The sequence below is a fragment of the Phoxinus phoxinus genome (genome assembly GCF_949152265.1).
Source record: "Phoxinus phoxinus genome assembly, chromosome: 1".
In the NCBI taxonomy this organism is placed as follows: domain Eukaryota; kingdom Metazoa; phylum Chordata; class Actinopteri; order Cypriniformes; family Leuciscidae; genus Phoxinus; species Phoxinus phoxinus.
The window spans coordinates 8,063,372-8,084,054 of NC_136876.1; the positions used below are offsets into that span (position 1 = coordinate 8,063,372).

A 20,683-nucleotide genomic window follows, 5' to 3' on the forward strand; every position below is an offset into this window, starting at 1 on the left:
CTGGATCCCGTTCTAGGGACTAGAACGGTTTGGCAGGGGGGTATGTCACGGGGTGACAAAAACCTGAACGGAACCAATAACCGGTGAATGCACTGTGAATTTGTTGCCATGGCAGCGAGGCCAATTGCCTGAGTGACAGCAGGTGTGGGGCAATCACAGGGAACGCTGTGAGAGGGACACATATTCAGATGGGGCTTTAAAAGCAGGGAGAAAACAGACTTTTGGGTGGTTCTCCTCCCCGCCTGGGGTGGTTCTCCTCCCGTGTGGTACTGTGTTTGTCAGCGGGTTGTTCTTTTTATTGAAGCTGGACGTGGAGTGGTGAAGATCGAAGCTGAGGACGAGAAAGGAAGGAAGGAAGGATTTGTCAGCGAAGACCTAAGGAATATCGTCAGCAGTGGGAAGGACGCAAGTGAGGAGTATTGGATCCGTTGTTTATATGCACTAACACTGAAGTGGTGTTGAGAGTTTGGGAGTGTGTGACACGAGTGAATTATTACACCGAGTGAATTGTTGATCTGTCTCCAACTTCAGTCCTCTCTTGCCGAACGTAACAACCGCTGCACTATTCTTCTGCTTTTCCTGGAGCGAAGTTGAGCCCTGGCCAAAGACGAGATTCGACCTGGTGGGAGAAAGACCGGTGGTGTCCAGCCAAGTGGAGCGTTTCGCTCAAGTGTCCTCCCCGCCTGGTGGTCTCCACACGCCCCTATTGGAAGCCTTTGCCCTGTTCAGAAGAAGAGAAGGTATTTTAGTTGGAAGTTATATATATACTGTTGAACAGCCAAACCTTACTGTACCGTCCCAGTGTCCAACCAAGTGGAGCGTCTCGCCTCAAGTGTCCTCCCCATCTGGTGGTCTCCACACGCCCCTATTGGAAGCTTTTGCCCTGTTCAGAAGAAGAGAGAGGTATATCAGTTGAGAGTTTCATGTACTGTTGAACCATTGAGACCTTCCTGTACTGTTTCAGTGCTCAACGAAGCGGAGCGTTCGCCCGAAGTGTCCTCTCCGTCTGGTGGTCTCCATACGCCTCCTTGAAGCCGTTGCCCTGTTCAGAGGAAGAGAAATGCCCAGCCAAAGTGGAGCGTTCCGCTCAAAGTGTCCTCCCCGTCTGGTGGTCTCCCCACGTCCTCCATTGGAAGCAGCTGCCCATTGAACTGCCCTGGCGGCAAGAAGAAGCTTTTAATTAGGACTTATCCAATTCATCCATTTTAATGTAATAAAATACTGTCATTATTTTTATTCTCTTGTCTGTCTGGTCCTTGACCCGTTCCTCGAGGTGGTTCCCGGTTTTCAGGGGTGGGTGCAGTCTGGCTTGGCCCGCCCCGACCTGTGACACTGATCACACGTGTGCGGCTTCTCTCCGCTGTGGATCCTCTCATGTGTTTTCAGATATGATGACTGATTGAATCTCTTGTCACAGTGTGAACACTTGTGAGGTTTTTCTCCAGTGTGATTTCTCTGGTGTATTTTTAAACAGTTTGCTGTAATAAAAGTCTTTTCACACTCAAAGCACATGTACTCTCTCACACCAGTGTGAGTTTTCTGATGTGTATATAAAGTTTGCCGCAGTGAAAAACTCTTTCCACACACAGAACATGAATGTGGCTTCTCCTTCGTATGAACTCTCAGGTGTCTCTTCAGGTGTGATGCCCTAAGAAATGTTTTCCCGCACTGATCACATGTGAACGGCTTCACTCCAGTGTGGATCCTCATGTGAACATTAAGGTTTGCTAATTGACTGAAACTATTCCCACATTGATTGCATGTGAACGGCTTCTCTCCAGTGTGAACTCTCATGTGAACATCAAGACTTCGGTTGTTTGAGAAACTCTTTCCACACTGAGTGCAGGTTGTAGATTTCTCGGGTCTTCTTTTCTTAAAAAAATTTTTTTTAGTCTTTGATCGACTCGGTTTTTCTGCAGGTTTGACATGATGTTCCTCCTCCACTTCTCTCAGTTCTTCACTCTCCTCGCTCTCTTCCATCGGGTCTGACATTAAAGAAATACTCATTTTAAAATTTTCAAAACAATCAGAAGAGAGAAATATGGAGTGAATGGAGATAAAAATTATCCCAGATGTAACAGACAACTGCTATAAAATATTACAACAATTTATGTATTTTTATAAATTAATTAAACGTCCCTGACACTTTCCATGAATGAGGTACACTGATCTTCCAGTTGTTATATTGACACCAACTTTTAGATTGATATATAGTTATGTTAAAAACTAAAAAACGTTTTAATTATTAAGGGCCGTTCACACTAAACTTCTCCTTCAGTCAGTGGCGGACTGGGACAATAATTCAGGCCGGGAATTTGACTCCACTGCCAGGCCACCTCTGCTGCTGCAGTCACCACCACCCTATTCATGTAATCTACTGGACTGATAAACTTGTAGGCTAACCCTATTAATGTAACAGGTAGACTACCAGATTCAATATAAATGAATAAAAAAAATAACCCTTAAAAACTCACTAGGAATATACCATTTATACTACCAAACCAATGACAAATAGAAAATTGGCTTAAATTGGCTAAATAAATAAATAAACAAACAAACATTGTAGGCTACATATTGTAGACTAGAAATGAAAAATCTAAATAACTAACACTGTATTCTTTTCCATACCATCTACTTGATTTATTTATTATTTAAACAATTTGACCCACTAACACTATTCTGTCTACTTTTTATACATTTTTATTTATTATATAAAAAATATGCTACATGTAGACGAAACGAGACTTGACACAGCACCACTTACATATTGTTGCTCGTTTGTTGGTTTAATTTTATCTATTGTGATTATCTAAGTGATTTGTATGTAGTGTTAATTTTGTCACCTATTTTTAATTTAGTCTTAGTCTTGTGCCAAATGTCTTAGTTTTAGTCAACTAAAAGTCTCGTCATTTTAGTCTAGTTTTAGTCAAAAGAAACTCAATATTTCTAAGTTTTAGTTAAAATATTTTAGTCTTTTTTTAAAATAACAAATTATTTCTGAGATTATTTCTGATAACCATTTCAGTCAAATAGTGTTTCACACATCTCAAATATTGGTTAAATGTCATAATTACCTGAAAGAAATGTAATAGATTTTTTTTAATGCAACTAGTTTTTAACATTAATCTGTTCATAACAGATTAATATTCTATCTCCTGATGATGGCAAGTAGAGACGATTGGAGACGAAAATGAAGAGAGATTTTATCTTAGTTTTTATTTTATGCAAAACATTCTCGTCTTTTTTCGTCAACAATAATGCATGTTAATTTAGTCTTAGTCAGCGTTTTTGGACATTGGTGCAGTCTCGTCATCGTCTCGTCTTAGTCATGGAAAAAAAGGTCATTGACGAACATTTTTAGTCTCGTCTCGTCTGACGAAATTAACACTATTTGGATGAAAGCGTTCGTCTGCCAAATTATTACAAATAATCTTGACCGACCTGTTCCCTTACTGGCGAACATGGCTGAGATTTTGCAGCAGCTTGCTGCATCTGTGGCCAGGGCTTTTTTTCTTTTTAAACGCTCCCTCTCTGCTCCTCCTTTGCGTTTACGCTCCATTTTTTGAACCATTTAGTCAGATATTAGGCAGTGCTTCGTGACGTTGGGTGGGATTGTCATTTTCACTCCGCCATTATGATTCGTCGATTGAGAGATCCGTCAATTAATTTGTAGTTGCACACCAGCCGCTGCAACGCATTCTCATCTGACACTTTTGACAAATCATCTACATCCAACCAAATGGCACCCTTTAGCGTCAATATGACACGCACAGTTATGGTTGGGTTTAGGTCTGGTGTAGTGTTAGGGTTAGACCGCTAGGAGGCGCCTTCTGGCCCATTTCTATCTGCGTCTCATATATTGACGCTAAAGGGTGCCATGTGCGTTGGATGTAAATGATTTGTCAAAGCGTCAGTATATGACGCCTTGGGATGAGATCGGGCTGCCTTTTTTTTTTTTTTTTGGCAGCCGGCAGGCCAGAACGACCGTCAGACCGACACAGACAGAAACACAGGCACCAGTATCGTGCGCACAGACAGCACGCCAGAATACAGCTTTCGTGCTTGAACTTACAATAACACACATTATGCCAAAATGTCCATTTTGTCGAGTTTCTTAACATAAGAGCAGTCTTATGATGAACGTGAAGAGTTGTGAGAGAATGAGGCGCGTGTGAGATCCGCGATTCCGTGTCTCTGTCAGCAGCGGCTGTTAGTTAATCAAAGAACAAAGAGAACAGAGAAAATTACTCACTGCTCTTGACTTAACTTTTGTAGCTTTAATAAGGATGAGTCAATAGAGGGTTTTCACTACACGTAATCAATCCGGAAAAGTCGCCATTTTTGAGTCACTGAACGTAAACAATGCCACTGAACTTAACGGACTCGCATATTTGGCTGATTATTGCTGCTGAAAAAATGGTTGAGTTTTGGTCTGTACTAATCGGTCACATCGGGATAAAACATTTTGAGTTCTATAGACTGTCAAAAGTTAAAGAGAGGAGTGCAAAAAACTGATGAAAGAAGGCGTTTGTGGTTGAGAGAGGTACAGCATCAGCCACATGTGTAAATAGCGTTGACTATGGCTAAAATGTTGATGTAGTTAACTATGGCTACAGATTGGTATCTGATCTAAAATGATGTCCACGCTGTATCACAACTGTTCAGATCCGATGTGTGTGTCCATGCAGCTCTTTGGCTATATAGCAATGACGTTGTGTTGATTGAGGGGTTTGCATTTGCGAGATGTTATCTTATTTAAATTTTACAACATGGAAATGTGTATCCGCTGTGCTGGACTACAGCCTCTTGAGCGGCAGAACTGTAGGAGGCTATGTAAGGTTACAGCTTTTTTTCCGCGCTGGTTTCAAAAATAATAATGTTCTGCTGGTCCGGCACTTTGCAACAACACAGCCTTGTTTCCTATAACAACGTCTGACGTTTACATTTTACGTGGCGTGAGAGTCACATTCCACGCGAAATCCATGTGCTTTTTTAACTGACAATCTGAACGTAGCCTATGTCGGGATAAGAAATAGAAGGAAGAGTTGCAGTAAGGGCTAGAGAAGCTAACGTTAGCTCGTTCGGATCTTTACCACATATTAACTTTAGTTTGTCAAAATTTTGCGCTCTTTCCTGCTTACTAAGTCCTTCTCTATATGATTTTGCAGCTTCCACGTGTTTTTTCCTTGGTTTATTAGTGCAACAATGTGTTCAGTAGTACATAAACAGTGCAATCCATGCTATTGTTTACATCTGAGTACTTCCATAATGGCCGCTCATCCGGGTTACCGCCCAGAACGTGAAAATCCTCTATATTTAATTTGTATGCAGACTGTTTGATAACTTTATTCAATTTCGGTATATGTCCTACGCCTGTTAGACAGGAAGGGCACAGGCCAATATGACATTTATTTTTTACTATTGCATTATTGAGACAAATAACAAGTTTGCAGTAATGGAAGATGTCAAAATTAAATTTTGTAAAAAATATAATTTTAATTTGAAAACAAAGTGCATTTAGTTGTTGTTTCTAGTTTGAGTTTAACATTATCACTAATCTGTGTGTTTTTTATTAATTATCACTAATCTTTGTTCTTCAGGATCTTCAGTGTGTTTCATTCTGCAGGGTTCTGGATCACTCGTGTTCTCACTGTCCTCTTTAATAAACTCAGTCTCTGCAGATTTCAGCTCTTCCTGATGCTTTCATGTCTTCACTTGGTTGTCTGCTTCCCGCTCTCCGTTCAGTTTGATAATTCTTCGACCAATCAGTGTCGTGTTGCTATGCTTAATTGTAAACAGTTAACAGTTATAGTGGGCAGTGGAGAGCAAATGCCATATTGTGTATGCATCCGAAATTACTTAATATTTAAGTAATTAACTGCTTTAAAAAGTTCAAAAAGTGTACACAAATGGCTAACAGCATTGGGTCCTGTCATATATGCTACATTTAAGTAGCTAATTTCGCTTTGAGTAGTTGAAGCATTTACATGTTTTGCCTTGTGTACTAAATATAAACACAAATAGTGAAAACTCACCTTTACATTTCGTCGACTTCTATTTGATAATTAAAATCCACCTTCTTAATTTCAACAGCTTTTGCCTGGACGTACTCCAGAAGTACGTAGCCTTCTTCCCGCTCTCCATTCTTCTGGCAGAAAATTACTTAACGGCTGCAGCGCCGCGCCTTCGACCAATCAGTGTCTTGTTGCTATGCATATTATTGAACACAGCAACCAATCCTGCATGAAACAGTAATTTGGCCGGATTGCAGTGGAAAGCAAATGACAAATTGCGTGTATATGTCTTAAATGTAAATGTATTTGATCATGATTGTCTATGAAAATATTTATTAAAAAACTGCATGAAGGATTGTGTGGATTGTATAAATATCACAAAACCTGCTTCCTCGTGGTTTTCACATGTTTTTGGCACTATTTTTTTCAGAACTTTTATGATAATGCACATTTAAAGGAACCGTATGTACGATTGTGGCCAAAACTGATACTGCAATAACTTTCAAATTACTGTAGAGCGGTGTATCCCCCTCCCCCCTGACTCAAGGTTGCCAGATAGGCTGCAGGATCCAGCAGGAACGTCGGCTGCTACAAGGAGCTTCCAACGGCAAGTGACGAGTCCTACACAGTACGCTTTTTTTCTGTTAATTATGTTTATGCTTCATGAGAGATGTTTTGCGAAGTAATTATGTATCGCAAAAATTTACTAATGGCGATTAGCCAAATATAATCGTAAAGATGTACGCTCGTATGTGACAGTACATTGTTAGAACAGTAGCTGTTAGTCTAACTTGTAACGTTAGGTATCTGTCATTAACGTAAGTACAAGAACAAGCCTTTGTCACTGTGTAACAGATATCAAAGATACAGCTATTCATTTAGCTGACGCTATAAATGAAAGCGACCAGCTGTCTTTTTTTACTTACCCTGCAGTACACGTCCATAACGCTAAAATATGTGATGTGAAAGATTACATGACATTCTACTATTTTTGGAATACTTGGTCAACTTGCAGCATGAGTCCACAATATACGCAAGGAACGAATGAGGAATCATTTTTACTGAGGTAACGTTAGGCTACTAATGTTGTTTTCCTCAGCGTCTCAGCATAATGATAGCAATGACGACTCGCCGTTTTTATTACCCAAACAATTCCTTACCTTTTCAATTCGATGACCCACCTCCTCCGTATGAGCTAACGTAACGTTACTTTGCACGAACATGCATAACTTTGTTCGACTGTCATGAATATTTGAAATGTCCATTTACATCAAGTACAAGTTAGCCAAACATAGATGAATCTTACCTGTCCAGGAGAAAATTAGCAACGTTGGCGTGTCTTCAAATTCTTCTCCGTTTTCAGCCGTCTCCATCTTTCAAAGGCATCTCCTATACAAATCCTTGTTTTATTTCCGGACTTTATCCGACTAGAGTTAGGGTAGGTTAGAGCAGACTAGAGCAGAGCTGGCAACCCGGATGCCGAAACACTACTGACTTTGTGATTGGTAGATAGGTGGAGGGTGGCGCAAAAGGCCAAAACACAACATGACAACATCAACATCAGTTGATCAGTTCAAGTGAAGATATTGTAGTCCAATATCCTGGCCGGACTACTGTTGTCAGTGATATAAGTGTTTGAAATGAACACACTGTAAAAAAGAAAAAGTTAGTTCAACTCAAATTTTCAAGGCAACCGACTGCACAGAATTTTTGAGTTGAAGATATCAACTTAATTTTTTTAAGTTTTGAAGAACTACAATTATTAAGTTGCGTCAGCTACGTTTTTCAAGTTTTGACAACTAAGTTTTTTTAATTCAAGTTACTGGAACTTTTAAGTCTGTAAAAGCTTACTATTTTGAGTTTAAATTACCCCCCCCCCCCCACCCCCACCACACACACACACACACACACACTAAATCATCCACTGACAGTAAAACAGTTAATTTATGCATGTTTATTTGAACGCCTTTGGCACAGCTTTACAGTCCTATAATATGGGCATTGGGCAATGTAAACAAGTTATACCCAAAGCAAATACATAATTTTTTTTTTACTTTCCGACTCTTGTTGAGACCTTACAAATAATGCAATATTGCCAAAGATGACCGATAAACAGTTGTATAGTGCCTAAGTATTAATTCAGAAATGTGTAAATTCCCAGCTGAAAAAGCCAAATTGTCTAAACTTTCTGAATTATCTGAACTCTGAAATTAGCCAAAAATGCGAACACACAGGCTATAACAGTAATGGCGAAACACAGCTTGCTTCTACTGAGAAACAATCAATATTCTCTTGACAGTTATATGACAGCTACAAATAACAGATTTGTTTTAGTCAAAATAAAGGAACAACATAAAAACTATAAGGTGGTCTATGTGAAGACTTAAATATCCAAACATAAATGAACAGACATGATAAAATAAATCTTCCCCATGGAAAATGAATCACTGGTTTAACAGCTTGGTCTTGAAGCTCCGGACACGCTGTGAGCAATTGGTGGACATTTCCATGAAAATGTGCTGGATAGTTTCACAGGTATACCTGATGTCTTTTGGGAACTCCATGTTAAGGGCATAAAGGAAGCCAAAAAGATACGCAAGCGCCTGGGATGTCTTTCAGGACAATGGTTTCCTCCAACACAAGGGCAATATTAATGACTGCGTCGTCATTATCATCAAGCACTGTGAGGACCCCCATCTTGATGCCTTTCACCTGTTTGTCATCTGCATCAGTTGCCTGACAAAACAAAAACACCACTGAAATAATGTCCTGTAGAAAACTAGTCAATAAAGAGTGATGTCTATTTGTGTATGGCCTCTTTGCTATACAACACTACTAAAAGCTGAAGGTCTTCCAAGCTGCACTCACCAGGCATCTAGAGAAAAGCTTCTCAGTATTCTCCCGCAGAAATATGGGAAGACCTTCCACAGCTGCCTGTCTGCGATGACTTGTGATGTAAGATGTCTGTTTTGGAAGAATATAAAGACAAACAAATACTTTTGTTTAGCTCTGTGAAATGTACTTGTGCATGTGCACTTGTGCTTGTACTTGTTCCATTTGTATTCCCATCTCTACAATTGTGCATAGGCAGATAAAATAATTGCAGGCTCTGTTAGTTTGTTAGTGTTTCTTTTTGTCTTTTAAGGATAAGTTCCCTATTTTGCACTTTGAGCCCTTGCACTTTTATCTTGGATGAAATAGAGTGTTTGATGAACACTCAACGAACACCACTAACCAATCGGTGAGTTGCTCATCTTTGAAAACGAACGTTTGGGGTTGATTTAAAGACAGGTTTGTGAATGCATGTTGCTAGCCATTCTGAAGCATGGCAGGGCCGATTCTAAATCAGCCAAAAGCTCAAGACTGGACCAATAGTCAAAACTCTGGTGTCAAACACTCTATTTCAAAGTGCAAAACCGTGAACGTTAAATATTACTGTATTAAATAGACAATCAAGATGGAACTCGCTCACCAATGTAGCTGATGCAAAAAAATAATTAAGTTATATTACATCAAAAGTGCAGAGTGCTAGCTTGGTAGTTCCTTCTTGATTAATGGTTTAAATATGAGTGGACAAACTGAAGAAAAGGGTAACACTTTACAATAAGGTTCATTTATTAAACATTATTTAATGTATTAACTAACATGAACAATACATTTGTTACAGTATTTAGGAATCTTTGTTAATGTTAGTTCATATGAATAAAGCTGTTCATTGTTTGTTCATGTTAGTTCACAGTGCATTAACTCATGTTAACAAGATTTTAATAAAGTATTAGTAAATGTCGAAATAAATGCTGTATAAGTGCAGTTCATTATTAGTTAACGTTAACTAATGTAGTTAACTAATGTTAACTAATGAACCTTATTGTAAAGTGTTACCAAGAAAAGGCCTTGTAGTCATGGCCTTCTAATCATCCTTCTATCACTGTAAAAATGAAAACATAGATTTTATTTATATCTAATTAATAAAAATGAGGCAACAGATTACAAGCAATTTTATTAATTAAATTTAACAAATTAGAATTGAGTAATAATTAATCAAATTAATTCCTTAAATGTTACACTGTAAAAAATAAAACATAGATTTTATTTATATTTAATTAATAAAAATGAGGCAACAGATTACAAGCAATATTATTAATTAAATTTAACAAATTAGAATTGAGTAATAATTAATCAAATTAATTCCTTAAATGTTACACTGTAAAAAATAAAACAGATTTTATTTATATTTAATTAATAAAAATGAGGCAACAGATTACAAGCAATATTATTAATTAAATTTAACAAATTAGAATTGAGTAATAATTAATCAAATTAATTCCTTAAATGTTAACCATTTAAAATGAGTAAAATTTACAAAATATATGTTATTGCCAACATTGAAGACACCTGATGTTAACAAGCAGAATCACTGAAGGAGAAAACCATAATTAAAGTCACCATTATGGAGATCAGTGTGTGTTTTAGTTGGGCTCTTCACCCTTACATTATTAACTTTAAGTTTTTGTTTGGCTGCTGTACATGAGTTATAACAGCCAGATGAACAAACGGTGATCTGATGGAGTTGGTTGTGTTTTAACATAATCATTATTTCACAATCATTTGACCTGAATCACTAAACTCAAATGGAGTCCAATTTGGGACTTAAATTAACTTTATTAACTATAGAAGTACTGGCCTTGTACACCATAAAATTTTTTACTTTTACAATGTAATTCAAATACTTTCTAAAAAGTTTCTCTTGTACAAAAAAACCCCCAAAAAAACAGACATTATGAATCAGACTGTGCATCTCAACAATGGTGACATTTATAAAGCATGGTGCAGTGCATTCTGGGTTGCACCAATCAAAACTCATTCATGGCTCCCATCATGTATTGCTGCATGAATAAATAATGAGCTCAGAGGTTGTCACCATTGCTGAGATTCATACGCTAAATCTTGATGTCTGTGTGCGCCTAAAAAAAAAAAAACACATATATTTTTTATTATTATTAATTTGATCATTTGGATTTCATTGAAAAGGATAATAATATTATGCAGCTAGAATTAATAAAATAAATTTAACTCATAAATTGGACTCTACGTGAGATCAGTGATTCAAGTCAAATGATTGTGAAATTATGAAACATAACCGACACCATCAGATCAACATTTCTTTTTGTTCATCTGGCTGTTATAACTCATGTACAGCAAGCCAAACAAAACTTAAAGTTATTATTTAAAGGGTCAAGAGCCCAACTAAAACACACACTGATCTCCACAATGGTGACTTTAATTATGGTTTTCTCCTTCAGTGATTCTGCTTGTTAACATCAGGTGTCTTCAATGTTGGCAATAACATATATTTTGTAAATTTTACTCATTTTAAATGGTTAACATTTAAGGAATTAATTTGATTAATTATTACTCAATTCTAATTTGTTAAATTTAATTAATAATATTGCTTGTAATCTGTTGCCTCATTTTTATTAATTAAATTTAAATAAAATCTATGTTTTATTTTTTACAGTGATATATATACTGATTGGCTTCATCACTGTCTCCTCTCCACCAGTTAGCTGGTGTGTGGTGGGCGTTCTGGCACAATATGGCTGCCGTCGCATCATCCAGGTGGATGCTGCACATTGGTGGTGGTTGAGGAGATCCCCCCCTTCTATGTAAAGCGCTTTGAGTGTCCAGAAAAGCGCTATATAAATCTAATGAATTATTATTATTATTATTATTAGTCAATATAACAACCTGTTTGTCAAGCATTTCCAAAAGGGTTTCCATCTCTCAACTAAAGGCGCACTTCCTGGCACGATACAATTTCAGCAGACGAGGGGTCAACATCTCAAGGGCAGCTTTAAATGTTCCCATCAGGTCCTTTGTGGTCACACGAGTGAACTCTTGACAAATCTGAATTAAACAAATGCAATACAAATACAACAAGCTGATAGTGTGATTTCATTGTTATACTATCATGGAAAAAACATAACACAAATGTAAACAAATGCACCAAGTTCAAGGAAACAAAAAGATGCATTTCCTGTTCTTCAAGAAATAGACCGGGCCACCTCTCCAGAACCTCTGAGACCATGGGCTCCATGATCTCTACAAAAACAAAAGAGAGTTTGTGTGTGTGTGTGTGTGTGCTTGCGTCTCATATAAGTATGCGCGTGGAGGGTTGTGCGCGCGCGAGCGCGTCTCATAATATGAGTGTGCGTGAGCAACTTTATGTGTGTCGTTGTGCATTTCATATGTATTTGTTTGAGCACTGACGTTGACGAGTTAACTCCTTAGGTATCGAATTCTGGAACCGAACAACATGTAATTTTTAGATAAAGTTACTCGATAGTATCGAGGCAATTCGGTCGTTAACGTTACCTAAAAAGTATCGAACTCAGTAACTTACCCAGCCCTACACAAAGGTTGCTTGCTAGAAGCTATATCTATCTAGTTAACCGTATCAAACCGAAGTTTTGTATCAAAGTTTTAGCACGTTAGTTCTACCTTGGTTGCAGCCATAGACTGTAAAATGGTCACGAGCAGCAATGTGAACTATAACGTTACGCTAACCACCGCCGGTGCTTCGGTTTCAGGTCAATGAGCAAAGCAGACGTGCATAAAACAATGCCATCATTCATCGAGAATAACAAACATAACGGCAACACAAATCTTTCAATTAATATGTGGACAAGAATTATATTGAGCTTAGCTGTTCAAAATAAGCTACGTTAGCTTCTAACCGATTAACGTTAGCAAGTGGGGGATTTTGTATTGCCATTAGCGCCTCGCCTGGTTATGATTTATCAATTTTGTTTCGCGCAATGAAATGTAATACAAATACCAAATGCATATACATATTCATATGATTAAATTACCTGTTAGAATGAATGTTTATCTTCGGCCAAGACGTCAGGGAAATTTACTGCTGGCATCGTGACAAAATGGCGGACGCAAACTTTCAAACTGTCGAAGAGAGCTCATGGCAAAATCCTTGGAAACCCCGTCGCAGCCGGTTGCCATGACAAATTTCAAATGAGCATGCGCAGATAAGTTGACCTCACTCTAACTGGGTGTAAACTACAACTTCAAAATAAAATCAACTCAATTTATAAAGTAAGATGAACTTTTACTCAGAAACGTCTGAAAGTAAGTTCAAGTGGCTTACAACAGATAGTTCAAGTTCCAACTAGCAATTTTATTGTCAGTGAATGCAAAAATCTTAGTAAGGTGAACAATTTTGAGTTGTCGTTTTTACAGTGATGATTTCTTAATGTCTACTGACATATCATGGACATTGTATGATTAATTGAAATACATTTCTTACGTACGGTTTCTTTAAGCCAGCTGTAAGCTAATTTAAATATTTTTAATATGGAAATTATTCATAACTTAACTGTTTAATCATTTTCGTTCATAGAGATTGTATGCTATTTGCAAATGTAATAATAAGGGAGTTGTCTATCAAGGTTAATGTACCCTTGATGTGAGAACAACTTCAGTTGTACCTTAAAAGGTACCAAACAGTCTCATCAGAGGTCTTTCCTGTACCATTTAGTGTACAATTATTAAAAAGGTACAAAACCGTTCTTCGAGGAACATTATTTGTACCATCATGTACCTTTTTTTTCTTAGAGTGTACAAGAAACACATTCTGTTGTAACTGATGCTGCTTTTTGGTCCAGTCAATGGGGAGATACAATTTTATAGCCATGGATCCTCCCAATCAGCAGTAGCTGCACATTTTTTTTTTAAACAAATGTCCAGGGAAAATAATCTCTTCTAGATCTGATCTCAGTGGACATTGGCTAGCTGTAGTTTTAGATTAAAAGAGGGCATAAATCATTTGATCAACGAGTCACAATCAGGCTTTCTTAAAGGAAGATCTATTCATAATAATATAAGATTAGTTATGGATTTGCTACAGTCACTTGATATAGAGGATGATGGATTCATCTTATTTTTAGATTTTATGAAGGCATTTGACATGATAGAACATGTTATAAAAATTATTTACAAAGATATGAATAGCTCAGTTTCTCTCCCTTTTGGACACAAAGATTAGTCGTGGAATAAGGCAAGGCTGCCCACTATCCCCTCTTTTATTCATTTTGGCGACAGATATGTTGTCTACTTTTGTCATGATTTATCAGTGAAGAAATTAAATGTATTTGGAAAGACTTTAGCAATCAGTCAGCTAGCAGATGACACAACATTATTTTTAAAAAACAAAGACCAAATCCCTCTGGTTCTCTAGTTAATTCGTTCTCTGAGGCTTCAGGCCTTCAATTGAGTTTGAACAAATGTGAGCTAATGGCACTACACCCCAATCAAGTTGATTCTTTGTTTAATATTCCGGCGAAAGAAACCATAAAGTATTTACTGTAAGTATTTCAATTACAAGAGACTTGAAAGCTAGTATGAAAGAACATTTTGAAAATAAGTTACAAAAAGCCAATAGGATCTTGAATTGCTGGTTGCAGAGAGATCTCTCAATTTTTGGAAGAATTTTTCTATCCAAAGTTGATTTATCTAGATTGATTTATCCTGCCTCTGCTTTGGCTCCCTCTTCAGCTAATATAAAAAACGAGTAATAAAATAATGTTTGATTTTATTTGGAAGCACAAAACCCATTACCGTATTTTCCGGACTATAAGTCACTCCGTCCGTAGTATAAGTCGCATCAGTCAAAAAATGCGTCATGAAGAGGAAAAAAACATTATTTCACAAAATCCAAGACCAAGAACAGACATTTAATCTGGAAAGGCAAGTTATTCAGCTCCACAACAGCACACAGAACAACAGGCTGAAGGTGTCCGGTATGTTAACGTAACACATTAACAGTTATTCAGCGACACAATAGCAAAAAGAACATATACCTGGGAGGCTGAATATGCTAAACTAACATTAGCCAGCAAGTCCAACAAGTTACTGGTAAGCAAGTTCACCAAGCTCCCGATCTCACTCCCCAACACTGAATACATTGAGTTCTTCCTCGGTGTCGCTTCTGAACAACTCCGCTAACTAGAGCGCCCTCTCGCGGCTGTAGACGGTAATGTTTTCTCTTGGTTCATCTCAGTCAGTATGCATTATTTTTAATATATAAGTCGCACCCGACTATAAGTCGCAGGACCAACAAACTATAAAAAAAATTCAGACTTATAGTCCGGAAAATATGGTATAAAAAAATCTGACATTATCAAGTCATATGAACAAGGTGGTTTGAATGTGATTGAATTCGAGAGTATGAATATTTTGTTAAAGCTTAAAGGAACACTCAACTTTTTTTGCAAATTTTCCAACTCCCCTAGAGTTAAGCAGTTTTTTACAGTTTTTTTAATCTATTCAAGTCGATCTCCGGGTCTGGCGGTAGCACTTTTAGCATAGCTTAGCATAGATCATTGAATCTGATTAGACCATTAGCATCTCTCTCAAATAAAAATGACCAAAGAGTTTCGATATTTTTTCTATTTAAAAATGGACTCTTCTGTAGTTACATTGTGTAATAAGACCAACAGAAAATTAAAAGTAGCTATTTTCTTGGCCAATATGACCAGGAACTATTCTCTCATTCCTGCGTAATAATCAAGGAACTGCTGCCGTACCAGCAGCGCAATGATATTACTCAGCGCCTGAAAATAGTCCCCAGCAAGTTATCCTATTTTTCACGGCATTTCTCATCTTTACACAACCATTAAACACACTGTATACAGTTTGATTAAGCGACAGGCTCATTTCTGTGTTGTTTTCATCGATCACAGCGATACTTGTGCGTCTTTTCTGGCGTCTTCTCACTGAAATAAACATGTAGTGCAGCAGCAGCGAGCATGAGGAAAACATGTTGAGTTCATTCAGACCTGAGAGATTTTGTGTTCGTTTGTGTGATTGTTTCGTCAAGTCAAAAGTCAAAGTTAGAGATCTGTGACGGGAATTAATGTGAATCGATCTCAAGTGTCATACTGGAACAGATACTGCTAAATGCTTTACATTGAGCCTATGATGAGCCAGATGATTAAATCAAATCAATCACATTAAATCAATACCAATAGCGCTTTACTCTTGGAACAATAGTGCTTTGTGGGGCTCTTTATTTTTAAAAGTTTTATGATCATTTTCAGTTTCTGCACATATAGAATATTATTACTTTAATGATCTAACTACTTAAGTGATTAATGTTAGAACCATAAGATCAAACTGTCACATGTCTGTCCTGTCTTGTGATGCACATGGGTGTTTTGTTATTTTGGGGCCATGTGCTCTTGTCATTGTCTGGTCCCTCCCCCTTGTTATCTGATTATTGGTTTAGTTGTCCCACCTGTCCTACCCTCCTTGTTTGCCTCCCTATTTAGTCTTCCTGTGTTTGCTGTCCTGTGCTGGTTCGTTGTACATGTTACGTGTGTCTATGCCTGTCCTCCCCCGTCCGTGTTGGATTAAGTTCTGATTTCCTTTGTTGGTTTTATGTTTTATCTTAATTAAACCTGGCATCAGTTATTGTACGATGAATAGATATAGTGTAGGGAATTGTGTTATTTTAGGAACGGTTCATATAGATTTTTTACAACTGGTGTTTTTTTACTTGCTAGGACTGAATACAAAACAACCTGTTTCCAATTTTTTTCTTAATTTTTAGTGCCAAAATTCAAGATGTCAGACAATATATGCAGAAAAATCACATAAAATAATATATTTTTTTTTTTCACTTCTATAAAGGCTTTAAAATGGTAGAATTTTTGATGAATGTATTCCTAATAAGGCAGACAAATGAGACACAGACTATTTTCAAAATATGTATTGGATAATTTGCCAAAAAATTGGGCGAAAAAAAAAAAGAAATCTGCATTTTGTTTCATTATTGAAGAGTTCAACAAAACAGTCAGGCATTGTCACTCAAGTATATATCCTCATAACTCTCTCTGTCACTGTCACTCTCTGACTTTTCAATATTGGTGCATGTCTCCTCAGCCCTCACACCTGCAAAGTTGCGTGCATTGTAAGTTGTTGCTCTTGCAAGAACACCTTCTACTGCATTGGCTGGCAAGACAAGAGCACTTCACAAGCTCCACAACAGCCTCTGGTGCTGGTGGAAGTTCTGACAGGACAGGAGCCCATTGCCCATCATCAATTTGCCTCCATCCCAGTGATAGTGCGTCAAGAATCTTTGGCAGGCACTGTATCTTGTGCCCAAGCATTTGCTTGCCAGTGTGCTCTCAGAATGTGCTCTGTAACTGCTCCTGAAGTGTGAAGTTTTTCCACTCCCTGGTTGGGTTTTAGAGTTTTAAACATGTTCCACCGAAGGGCTTTAGCTTTTTCATAACCAGGTTTGAAGAGCTGACACATGAATTTCTCACATCCAGCTAACACGTCTGGAGATAGATGAGGACCTACACCAAGCCTACAAGGTGCATTAATGACATCATCATCTGTCTCCATGAATGACTTGAAACAAGAAACCTTTACTTTCCCACGGATATGGCCAGTGGTATCGCAACCTTTGAGTGCATGGAACCCTGGTAATGCTGCTGCACGCTCTGGGCCAAGAGCCACGTAAATAGGTTGGAGTTGTATCTTTCGTCGATGATCTCCAGTGCACATGATAATGAGACTGTCTTTGTTGAGGTCTGGTACCCTGCGTAGGGCAAGCATCAAGAGATCTGTGTCACATGTGTAGATATGTGGGGTTTTGCCAAAATGACTTACTGCTGCGTACATGATCAGTAGAGTGTCCGCCTCTTCTTGTGAGCTCCTCGTGCTCACCATGTTAACTTTTGAGGCCATAACACCTTTGTGTGTGTGAACTGTGATTGGTAGTTTACATAGTTCAACAGCTTTAAGAGCAAGGTAGAGAACGAGGTTGGCTTTGGTTTCCTTAGATCCCAGAAAAGCTTTAAAGTCTTTGATTGGTGTAGAATCTTGTATTTTGTATTTTGTATCCCTTATCCTGTGCTTTTCCCGATGTACGCACATGTCTTGTTCTGTCTTTCATGGAGTTTGTGATGGTATAGTTGTCAAATAATAAGTATATGTCATTGTAGCCTTGTGCCTTACTTTCAACACTTTGAATGAAGCATTCTGCCAAATCTTGGCAACAGTTTATGTCACTTTTCCTGACAACCATCTCCTGCACAACAGCCATGCCATCTATTAAGATGCTATCCAATGTCTGTGTTGATTGCACTAAGCTACTCTCTGTAGATTGTTCAGAGGATGCTGTTTCTGAAACCAGTTCCTCCAGTTCATGGATGAGGGCAGACTTAGCTGTAGTGGGCAGCAAAGAACCATCAGGCACCATTAGGCTTGCGTTATAATCAGCAAATTCATATGTTCCCACAATGTCCTGCAAGTCCAGTTCTCTTGAGGACTTTGCAATGAGGAGCAAGCGAACAAACAGGGAGTTGGTTGCTTTTATCTGAACAACCTCAGAAGATGACTTAAGCTTGATAGTTTTGCATCCATCTTTCCATGTCAAATACTTCAGCTTTGACATTTTGTCCCACACATTCTTTTCTCCTCTGACCCTTTCATTAACATAAGTTTCAAGTGCTTTTGCACCTCGTAACTCTGTGTCCAAAATATCATGCTGCACTGCTGTTGGCATTATTTGCTTGGTGACAAAGTGAACCAATTTCATTTCAGATGCATCATCATTCTCTGGTGGGCTGAAAGGGTTTGTGATGCTCAACACATGTTTCACATGTTTTACAGCTTTTTCCTGAAGTGTATTTCTGGATAAAGAAGAATGTTGATGATGTTTGTTTCTCGTGGGACTGGTTATATTAAGCATTCGCTCTGTCTCACCACCCAGTCTAGCCAGCACCGGGGAACTCAGGCAGTACTTCAACAGGCCCTGATTGTCAGTGGTTAAGCCTGAAATGGCACCCTCTCCTTTGTGAATGTTGTTCACATGCTCTTGAACATGATCAGGTCCAATGGATGTGAAGGGAATAGGGTTTGTACTAACAAAAAAGTCACTACTCTTGAGATCTTGCCAAATTGAAGGCTGTCTTCTTTCCAGGTGATACATATGTGCAATGTACTCAGGAATATTCTGGGCATAATCATGCCTGTTGTAGGCAAAAAAGTAAATGCACATCCTTTCCAGTGAGGCCAGGTGCAAGAGCCAGTTCTGACTGCGAATACTTCGTATGAAGTGGAGTAGGTTGCTGACCTGTCTCGTGTACATACAAGCCCACTGGTACATTGGATTCTTTTCATTGTTGCGATCAACATTTCCATCAAGTTCAGATCAGATACCATTTCAACCAGTTTACAATGAATTTGAGGAACATCTTCACCACTTTGAACAGTTTTTCTGACTTCTTCTAGCACAGGCGACAATTTACGACGCAACACTGGGTGTTCATAGAAGGCCTCAATCCATAAGTCAAATAGAACTTGTAGAGTGACCTGGTGAGCTTCCAATGCTCTATTGTAGTGTTTACCATTCAGTATTTGGATTACTGTAACACTACTGTACAGACCAGATTGAACCCAGGCTTCATCCAGACCACTGCCCTCAAGGGTTGCACCAAGACACCGTAAAGCACAGAGTACTACATGGAAAGGACCTGGATGTGGTATGATGTTAGCTTGGAACTGCAGATCCAGGAAACTCAGTTTTCGAACTCTTTTATACAAGTCCATGTCTAACCACACAAGTGCTGGCTCATTTTCCTGGTGGTCCCCTGCCATCAGTTTGTTAAGATTACAGAACTGAGTTAATGCTGTAGTGAGAGTTGTCCATTCATGGGCTGGTGAATTTATGATTGGCAGGGTGTGGACTTTGTCAAGTGAGTGTTGGACGTTGATGTACACACAATTAAGTTATATGCTGACCATGTAGGTACAGGCTGACAGTTCACCTCACTCTGTAGAAAATCATCAAGTGACTCAGCCAAGTCCAAATTAAAAAGATTGCCTTTGTTGCGATGGTCATGACGTACCAACAGCCAAGCTAGGTCATCTACAGCAGGTTTTCTGAGTTTTTCCTCATTCATTCCCAGTTTGAAGTTTGGATATTGTGGGCTGGTGTGAGGCTTAGGAGCACCAGTTATCTTGCTTGGTATCAGTGGGACGACCGTTTTGAGGACATCCTTCAATTAACTTATTGGTCTGCACTGTGAAGGGTTTGCCCACTCTGTGAATACCACTTCAGTGTCATCCATTCTAGGGTCTCGTTGATAGACAGCCATGGCTGTTGCATGGAATGAATTCTTTCCATCATCAAAATTTGCATCAAGATTGTCAATTGAAAAACACAGCCGTTGCTTTTTGTTGATGCCCAGGGGGTACATAGTTTCCATAAGTACATGATTATTAGGTTATATGAATGAAACTTTTAATCAGTCAATGTGTTTTTCCGGGTATGCCAATAAATAGCATAATGGTAGTTACAGCCATCATTGGTTGATAATCATGATAATTCATGTTACCCATGGTCATATGTATTACTTAAGTCATGCAATTAATTAGAAAATGTATGTATATAATTATATACCTAACATATATACATTTGAAATGTTTAAAAAGGTGATTATTTGCCATTTTTGGTGATATATCCGCCATCTTGGATTTTGGGCCTGTGCAGTCCGGGAAAAAATCGGAAACAGGTAGTTTTGCAAACTATAGGGTCTGAAGAAGTCAAAAAACATAATTTGCAAAAATCTATATGAAATGTT

At 38.2% G+C, this 20,683-nt stretch overlaps 1 protein-coding gene across 1 annotated transcript in view; it reads right to left on the reverse strand.

The window, feature by feature from the left end:
* LOC307000642 (uncharacterized protein) overlaps nucleotides 1-20,683 on the reverse strand; it is a 395,066-nt gene that overhangs the window by 84,469 nt on the left and 289,914 nt on the right. The gene's annotated exons all lie outside the window — the stretch shown is intronic.